This window comes from Puccinia triticina, chromosome 6A (assembly GCF_026914185.1).
Source record: "Puccinia triticina chromosome 6A, complete sequence".
In the NCBI taxonomy this organism is placed as follows: Eukaryota; Fungi; Basidiomycota; class Pucciniomycetes; order Pucciniales; family Pucciniaceae; genus Puccinia; species Puccinia triticina.
Window position 1 is genome coordinate 4,287,503 of NC_070563.1, and position 9,557 is coordinate 4,297,059.

Here is a 9,557-nt window from a genome sequence, read left to right on the forward strand (position 1 = left end):
ATTATCTGAAAGGATCACCACAAGCGCCAAAGGTAAGCGGTGGGATCAATACTGGAAGATAGAGATAAGGCTGGAGCTAATGCACTGCTCACTTTCTGCTAGACAAAGTCGACGCAAAAGAAATCAAAACCACCAATTCCTCTCGAAGAGAAGGAGAAACAATCGGTGAGTTACTGAACTACAAAGCTAAAGCAAAGGGAAACAAAAAGACTAATAAGCAAGCGCGGCTGCTAAAACTGCAGATAACGTCGCGAGTTTACTACGTCGTTTCTCCAAAGCTTGAAAAAGCGGGATAGCGTTCAGCAACGGTTCTTTACGTGTAAGAACCGAACTTGGGCCGCACCGTAGGGCAGAGCAAGAAAACTGATGACAAGTTATCTTGGGTTGGGAAACAGACCAAACGGTTTCGCAGAGCTTCATCTCTGTTCTTTTCTTTTTCTCTCAAGTTTAATCAGTAGAGAGCGGCCAATCTCCTGCTCTTAGGTAAAAACATCTTTTACCCTCAACTCTCTAGACAAAATCAATTGTATATAAATCATAAGTCTAGATTATCTAACAAGAAATAATACTCTTAGTTCTTTGTCTTCTTTCATTAGGGGCCCATGCGGGCCTTGTGCAGGCCCATCCAACAAACCACCCCAAAAATGTGCCCCATGGTTTGTTACTCAGTCTGACACATTTTTATTTTTTTGGCTGAGCACGCTCAGTTTGCATTTTTTTCAGTACAGAGTGATTTTTTTTCAATTATTTTCCCAACCTCAAACTTTGAGTAATTTTTTTGGGAAATTTAATTATCCTTGAAGTGATATGTTTGCGGTTTTCACAATTTAACTTGACTATGCACCTGTGTAAACCATATGCCAACTCTCTGAGCAATCCTTCCAATGCTGGAACCATCATACCAGCTGGTTTTGTAGCAACAGATAGCAGCAATGTAACCATTTCAACACATGTATTGTAGCGGCATATACAGTGTATTGTAATTGCGGTCTGTTACAAAATAATTTAAAAGTAGTGTAGCCCATTGGCGCACTGATGCACTAAAAATACAATGTATCAAATTCGCCAGGACCCTGGAAACCCCTGATAAATGAGTGGCATGAAAATGTATGAATTGTTACATTTTTTCTTCAAAATGGTACACATGAAAATGGTATGAATTGGCTTTGAAACCCAAAAGGGTACACATGAAACATCAAATAAATGTATGAATTTCCAATGAAATTCAGGTAAGTTGGCTAAAACCCGCAAATCCCCGTATAGAATTGGGGTTTTTGGGACCCCCGGTTGGATTTAAGCTCAAGCCTATGCATGAAAATGTATGAATCAGCCAAAAAAACTCATTCCACGGTGCCCCCCAATGTATGAATTTAGGCAAAATTCAAGAATTTACATGACACCCATTTATAGGGGGTTTCCAGGGTCCTAATGCACCAATACATCATTTTGACACTCAATTTAGCGCATCAAGCCTTCGTTACGCGCCGTTACATCCAATTATGTATTGGAGCTGTGGCACATTGTTCCCTTGATACATAAATTTGAAAAAAACTGTAGCCCATTGGCGCACCATCACACAAAACAAAAATTTTTGGAGCGGGTGCGCGTTGCAATACCTTTACAGCATAACGGCAATACATTAAGATATGTTAAATGCCACTATAAATACATGTATTTTAATGGTTACATTGTTGCAGATAGCATATTTTTCAGAAAACAAAATGTAATTTGGGAACTACAGGAATCAAAACTGTGACCTCAAACTTCATGAGTGATGCTTGTAATGACTAAGACCAAAGTTAACCCTGTATACCATGGGATCAAGTCTTATATTTCTTTAAAATGCTTGTCTTGTTACCAAGATCAAGATTTATTTTATTTGGGTGTCAGGCTGCATAAGAGCAGATTTCAAAAATAAATTAGGGGGATTCAAATTTGGTCATGTGCAAATTGCAAAAAAACATTCAAGCAGGGTTGGGGGGTGTAGTGCAATGTGGCTTGCATGCAATTTTTCAACTTGGTGTTCAAGAATAAAATTGAACACTGAATGGAAAAAGTTCATGCAAGTTGCACCTAGCCAACTTTGAAACCCCCTAATATTTTCTTGTATTGCCAATACATCTTTAGGTACCAGTTTCAAATTGAATATTAAGCAAACTAGAGGCCAAGGCGGCTGCGCCGCTGCAAAATTTAGGGCCCATTGCCACTCCCACCTAATTGCATCCAATTTCAATACTTCAATAAACACAGCTGTGCTCAATCCATAATGCAACACATTCTCCCACATCTTTGGGAAACTGCTTCCTTCCACACCCTTCCACCATGGCAGCTCTTGCTATATATTCCACATCAGGACTGTGTATGGATTATCAGATGTATAACTCCTAGTTTCTACCTTGTGATTCAATCAAAAGGGAAACTGATACAATACAATATTGTACCAATTATGAGTATTGTATCACGTTTTTAATACAAATAAACAGGTAGTGGATTTCCTTTATCAGCTTAGCAATACAAAACACCTGGATTGTATAGCTTGCCACAATACACAAATATATTTGATCTTGCATTTTAAATAACCACCAATCCATTTGACAAAGGTGGGTCACATACTACACTGTGCTAAATGACCACATTGCACAAGCATAGTTGCCTTTGCCACAGCTCTCATTTTCTGTGATTTTGGCCTGACTTTAGCAGTGCTACACCTATCAGGAGCATTTGATTGCTTTTTCAACTTGAAAATTGAAGTAATGCAGCACAGCAGTCAATTTTCTGAAGGAAATGGTGAGCTGAGTGCAACACTGCTCAAAGCTGAGACAAAATATTACACTCCGTTCCAGTGGTTTTATTTGCTTTCAATAGATTTTTCTGTTACAATAGCGGTTTAACACAGAACTGCTGCTAGGATTTCTGGCTGGAAATGTTAGCAATATCACAAAAATGCTAACAGATGTCACATTTCATGCTCAGTTCTAGCAGAATTACACTATTGCTGCACTTAGAGTAGGATGACCAGTTTGGCTTGTGATATGAGTGTTATGAGCAGCACCTGTCATAAAATCTAGTCACACCTTGTAGAGAGATCAAGAGAGAGAGAGAGAGAATGTATAGGACAACTGCGGAGACAGGGCACAGCAGAATATATATTGAAATTTGACACTGATAGAGGCACACATCCCCTCCCCTCTCTGTCCAGTCCGCCCACTTCCAAGATGAGAGAAACTATACACACATACATATACGAGAGAGAGAGAGAGAGAGACGGACGACGTCGTTTTGGGGAGATAATGAAGAGGAGACGGGGAGGGAGAATGTCCCGAGCGATCTCGGGCGCAGCAGAAGCCAAGGCTACGCGAGAACGGCCTCCTCCTCGTCTCGAGACGCAAGGCGCCTGTTAGGTCCAATGCAGGCGCCCGTGGACGACGGCCCAGCGTTTGATCCCGCCTCTGATGGGCTACCGCGAGGCCCCGGGCGGCTACAAGCGAACGCCGACACCGTCAGCCCCGCTGTGCCGTCGGAAAGGTTATAGAGAGAAATATATGTATGCGTGGAGCGGGTGTGACGGGGCGTGTTTTGGGGCCGCTGTAGGGCCAGCCATGGTGGTCACGGGCAGATGAGGAGCCGGGTTGTCGTTATCGGAGGAGGGGGAGGAGGGGAGCAGAAGGGCGCGGGGGTCCAGCTTGGATCGAGAGGTGTGTGACCCCTCGATGGCCGGTCCGACCAGTCATCGAGAGGTGTGTGACCCCTCGATGGCCGGTCCAACCGGTCATTGGGAGGTGAGAGCCCCCTCGATGACCGGTCGGACCGGCCATCGAGGGGTAATATACTGCGGAGTCCCCTCGATGACCGGTACAGACCGGTCATCGAGAGCTAAGACTCCCCTCGATGACCGCACAGAACGGTCATTGAGAGCTATGACTCCCCTCGATGACCGGCACAGACCAGTCATCGGAGAGGAGGAGTGAACCTGATCGATGCCGGTCTGTACCGGTTGTCGAGAGGTGTGAGCCCAATACCACTACACGGCGGTTGCATAGCGCGGTCAAAAGAGCCGCAAGTTCGGCCGTCAAATTGACGGTCCCCCCTCAGCCATTGTTGACCGGCAAAAAACAGCCCCCGCGTCAGCCGTCAAATTGACGGCCAAATTGTCAGCTCGCCCACCAGAGAGAAGTCGGGCAAACAGCTGGCAAAACCTCCGGCCCGCCGACCCAAGCGGCAACTTGACGTCAACCCCCAGCCGGGCCATTCTTCCACGGTCTGACGGCAAACAATTGCTGATCAGCCTGCCACTTCCCCCGCAACCCCTTGGTTTGTTTTTTGGGACACCCTCAGGTCAACTCATGAGGCACTTGCAACTTTTTTTTTTGCTTCTTTCTTTTTCTTTATGGGTTTTGTGTACAAGTGTTAATCAGACAGAATGAAGAGAGGCAAGGTGTTATTGGTACTGATATGAGGGAGACGATTGCTGACAAAAAACGGCTTCCGGCCGAGAGACTCCGGCAGTCTACCAAAGCCCGCCCAGCCGTCCAGGCGATGTGGTAACCCTGTTCCCACTCATATCACCATTCTCATATCATACATATCCCTCACATATCCATCATTATTATTCCAGATTCAGATTCTACACCTCATTTTACCCCTAGTCACTCACTCATACCACCCTGAAATTCCCTTTGGATCAGAAGTTATTAGCATATACAGTTTCATTGGTATTTTCCTGCTTCTCACATTTCATCTACATTACATATTCCAGTCATCATCACCATAGCTACATATATTACACATTACATAGTGCTCATCATTACTACACTTCATCATTACATTACATAGTGCTCATCATTACTTCATTTCATCATTACATTACATAGTGCTCATCATTACTTCACTTCATCACTACATTTCATCATTGCTCATCTTCAGACCTTGTTACATTGTGCTCATCATGATTTCCCCTTGTTGTATTTCCTCACATATATACTCCCCTCTATATGTTGTATCCCGACATTGAATTTCTACTCCATACACCCTGTATGACCTTTTCACCACACCATTAGATACACCTTCATCAGTGCATATTTCACCACACCATTAGATAACATTGCCATTCACACATCTTATACACTTTCATACATACCAGAAATATATCCCCCTGCATATATCATTCACATTTGCACATCACCTTTCATCTTTGCCCCCCGCTACTCCTCCACTCCTCCTCATACCCTACAGGTACAAGTAGTCAGCTCATAGTATTAGTCAGTCTAAGATTATAGTAGTAAAGCCACACCTTTCTTCTTTTTCTTAGTGTTACACTCATCCCCAGTAGTATTAGTCAGGAAGGCAGCTCTTATATCAGCATCCTTGGCATAGCTTACATTAGTACTAGTGTAGTTATACATTTCCCTTCCCAGCTCTATTCTCCCATTTGAGTAGTTCCACAAGTGGTGTCCCAACAGCGGCTTTTCTATACTTCAGAAACATTCAGTCTTAGTAACACTCTTACCATCAGCTATATACTACTTCTCATACCTCCCTCTTCTCCATCCCTCTTCTCCATCCCTCTTTTCCATACCACTCTTTTGCCCTTCCTCTTCATTTCTACAAAAATCACACAAAAACAATAGTCATCAGTTCCTCTTCCACTTTCAGTACCTTCAGTCACTATATACCTATACCTCCTACCTTTCCATCCTCTCCTTTCACCTACCTTCAGCTACCTTTATCCAGCCATGTCTCAAGCAGGAAACTTCATCAACTTCATAGCTCCCAACCTTTACCCTCCTATGGAAGAAGCTGCCAACCAGAAACCTGTTGCTAGTACCTCTGCCAATATTCTCCCCAACAACAACAACACCAATCCTCCAGACATGGCTCCTCCTACTATACCTAGTTTTGGACCCTACAGAAACAGCTCCCATACATCAGAAGAATCAGACTTTCTAGGAATCCCCATTCATACCCCCAGGAATCCATCCCCTAGACTCCCTTCCAACAGGACCTACATACCCAGGCCAACAGCACCAGAATCAGTCAGATCAGCCACTCACTTTTTGGATAGGGAAGCAGTCATGCCAGTCTACCAGGCCCCCACTTCCAAAGGAGTCAAGATCAGACCCATGGACAAGGAACTCTTCTTTGATGGTACCAATATGCCTGTGGAGAAGTTTATTAGGAGGTATGAAAGTGCAGGAGAACATGATGGTGCTAACTCAAGGGAGCTTGCTGCACAGATAATCTCTTTTCTCAAAGGAATGGACCTAAAGGATGAAGTAGAAGACATGTCAGGCTATGAGGACAGAGACTGGGAAACACTGAAGAAACAATTACTCAACAGATTTGGATCCTCTCAACCTCTGGTCAGATACACTAGACAGGACCTAAGGAATCTAATCAGCACCACTGCTCAGGGAGGAGGTATCAGGACTTTGGAGGACTTCAAAACCTTTAGGACTAAATTTGAAACTATTTCTCATTATCTAGTAAGAATGAACTATAGCTCTGACCTGGAGGAATTTAGAGACCTTTTACTAGAAGCCCTCAGCCAGGAATTGGAACTTGCAGTCACAGATGAACTTCTCAGGGACAACCAAATGCTTTCAACCAAGGATGGAGGGGATATTCTACCAAGTACTGAGGTTTTGCTCACCTACATCCACAAAAAGGTCAAATCAGTAGCAGTCATCAACAGGAGGAGACTCAACAGGACAGATACTCCACAGACTAAGGACAACTCACCTGGCATTACTCCCAAACCTTCTCCTTCCTTGGCTCAACCTTCTCCTTCCATGGCCCAACCTGTCAAATCTACTGAAACAAACCCTTTACAACAACAGCTTGATACTCTCACCAAACAATTTTCTGCCTTCTCAGTTGGAAAATCTATACCACCTCACATGGACAACACCATTGCAGGATTCAGACCCATCAGATGCTACTACTGCTTTCAGGATAACCATGGAACAACCAGATGCAGCAGGCTCACCAAGGATATCAACTCAGGCCAGGTCATCAAGGAAGGCAGGGACTATAAACTGCCAGATCAAACACCAATTCCATGGGATACTAGGAGACCTATTCTGGATGTAGTAGAAAAATTTGCCAAGGATTCAGCCAAACTCACTACTTCTTTTGGACAATTGGAAGATGATGACACCCCTCAACTCACTGCATATGATTCAGACATGGGCAAAAGGACCAGAGCTTCAGAGGACCAGGAGGAACCAGCACAGCCAGAGAAAAGGACCAGAAAGGAAAAGACCACTCTAATGGATATGGATGCCCAGGACCTCATTAATATGGCCAGACCACCAGCTTCTCCAACATCTCCCTCTCCAGCAACCAAAGTCAGATTCCAAACTTCAGATCAGCAATCCTCCAGTAAACCCACCAAAGAGAAACCTGCCAGAAAAACTTACCTGGAGAAAACCTTGGCAAAGAATACCCTGGAATAGATGAAGAAATTGCCAAAAGGATCCTTAACCAACAAACTATTCAACTCACCATTGGAGAAACTTTTTCCATCTCTCCATCACTCTCTGAGGCAGTAAAAAGGAGGATCACCAACAGAAGAGTTCCAGTAGAGGACTCCAAATCAGCAAACTCTGGAAATCTAGACCAGGAAGAGGAGGAACCACAGGAACCAACCACTCATTATTCTTGCCCTCTTGGATATATCAACATCAGCATCAGTGGACAACAACATCAGGCCCTTTTGGATACTGGATCAATGATCAACATCATACCTGAAACTTTGGCCAACAAACTAGGACTTCAGATGACAGCCAAACCAATGAAGCTCAAAGGAATTGGGGGACACCTTGCAGAAATGCCAGGAATTGCTGAAGATGTAACAGTCACCATTGGGAAAGTATCTAGGACAGTTCACTTCTGGGTAGCCAGGGGATCAGTTCAACTTATCATTGGGAAGCCCTTCTTAATGGATGTGTCAGCAACTATCAACTACCATGGGGAGAGAGGAGAATCACTTTCCATTCAAAGCACCTCAGGACAAACTTACCTGGTTCCAATCCTGCTACCTAGCCACCAGAAATGGGAAACTACTCTACCAGCAAACTCAGCAACTCTGGATTTTTTAGTCTAAGGCCAGGCTTCCAACTTCACTCCTTTACAGATGGAATCCTGGACAAAAACCCAAAAGAACCAACTTTAGTCACTCATTCAGCAAAATATAAATCCACTCTAAAAAAAGTAAAACCAGTAAACCTACCTATGCCACTCTCACTCAACCCACCTCTATCAAGGCCTCCACTCTCTAGGGACCCTTACACCACTCCTTTAACTCCTTTCCCTCCACCTTTCACTCCTACCTCTAAAATCACTCAAGAAAGACTGGACCTCATCAACTTTGGACCCCCTGGATGGCTATCAGAACAAGAATACCTCTTATTAGTTTGGGTCATCACCATCAGACAAGCAGCCTTGGCCTTCTCAGAATCAGAAAGAGGACTGCTCAAACACACCTATGGCCAACCCTATGTTATCCCAGTCATCCCACATGAACCCTGGCAACAAAAACCAATCCCAATTCCAGCACCCATTAGAAACCAGGTTATAGAATTAGTAAGAGAAAGACTCAGAACTGGCCTCTATGAACAATCCTTCTCCAGTTACTCCAGCCCTATTTTCTGTGTCAAAAAGCAGGATGGCAAGTTAAGGATAGTCCATGATCTTCAGAAACTCAACAAAGTCACTATAAAGGATGCAGGCCTACCACCATCGCCAGAGGAGCTCATAGAATCATTCACTGGAAGGGCATGCTATGGACTAGGAGACATTATGGGAGGATATGATGAAAGGGAGTTAGCACCAGAATCCAGGCCTCTTACCACTTTTGAAACACCTTTAGGCAGATTCCAACTCACCAGACTACCCCAAGGAGCCACCAATTCAGTTGCAGTTTACCAGGCCCAAATGATGTGGATCCTCCAGGATGAACTCCCTCAGCACCTTGGAATCTTCATTGATGATGGAGGAATTAAAGGACCAACCTCAGACTATAATGGAGCAACTCTGGATTCCAACCCTCAGATCAGAAAATTCATCTATGAATATGCCATCACCTTGGAAAGGATACTCTTTAGGATTGAAGAAGCTGGCTTAACTATTTCTGGTAAAAAGTTTGCTTGTTGTGTCCCTGCCTTGTATCTAGTGGGCCATGTTGTCTGCAAAGAAGGAAGGAAGATATCAACCAAGAAACTCAACAAAATAGAAACCTGGCCAACTCCCAACACAGCCTCTGCAGTCAGAAGCTTTCTAGGTATCTGTGTCTATGTTAGGATGTTCATCAAAAACTACTCAACTATCACTGCTCCCCTTAGGCATCTTACCAGGAAGGACTCTTCTTGGGATTGGACTCAAGACTGTCAGGAGGCCTTTGAAGAACTAAAACAAATCATTGGATCAGACATCACTCTCAAGAAGCTGGAATATGGATCAGAAGCTGGCCAAATCAAACTCTCTGTGGATTCAAGTGTTATTGCAGCAGGAGCAGTACTTACCCAAGTGGATTCCTCTGGACTGGATAGGCCTGTGAT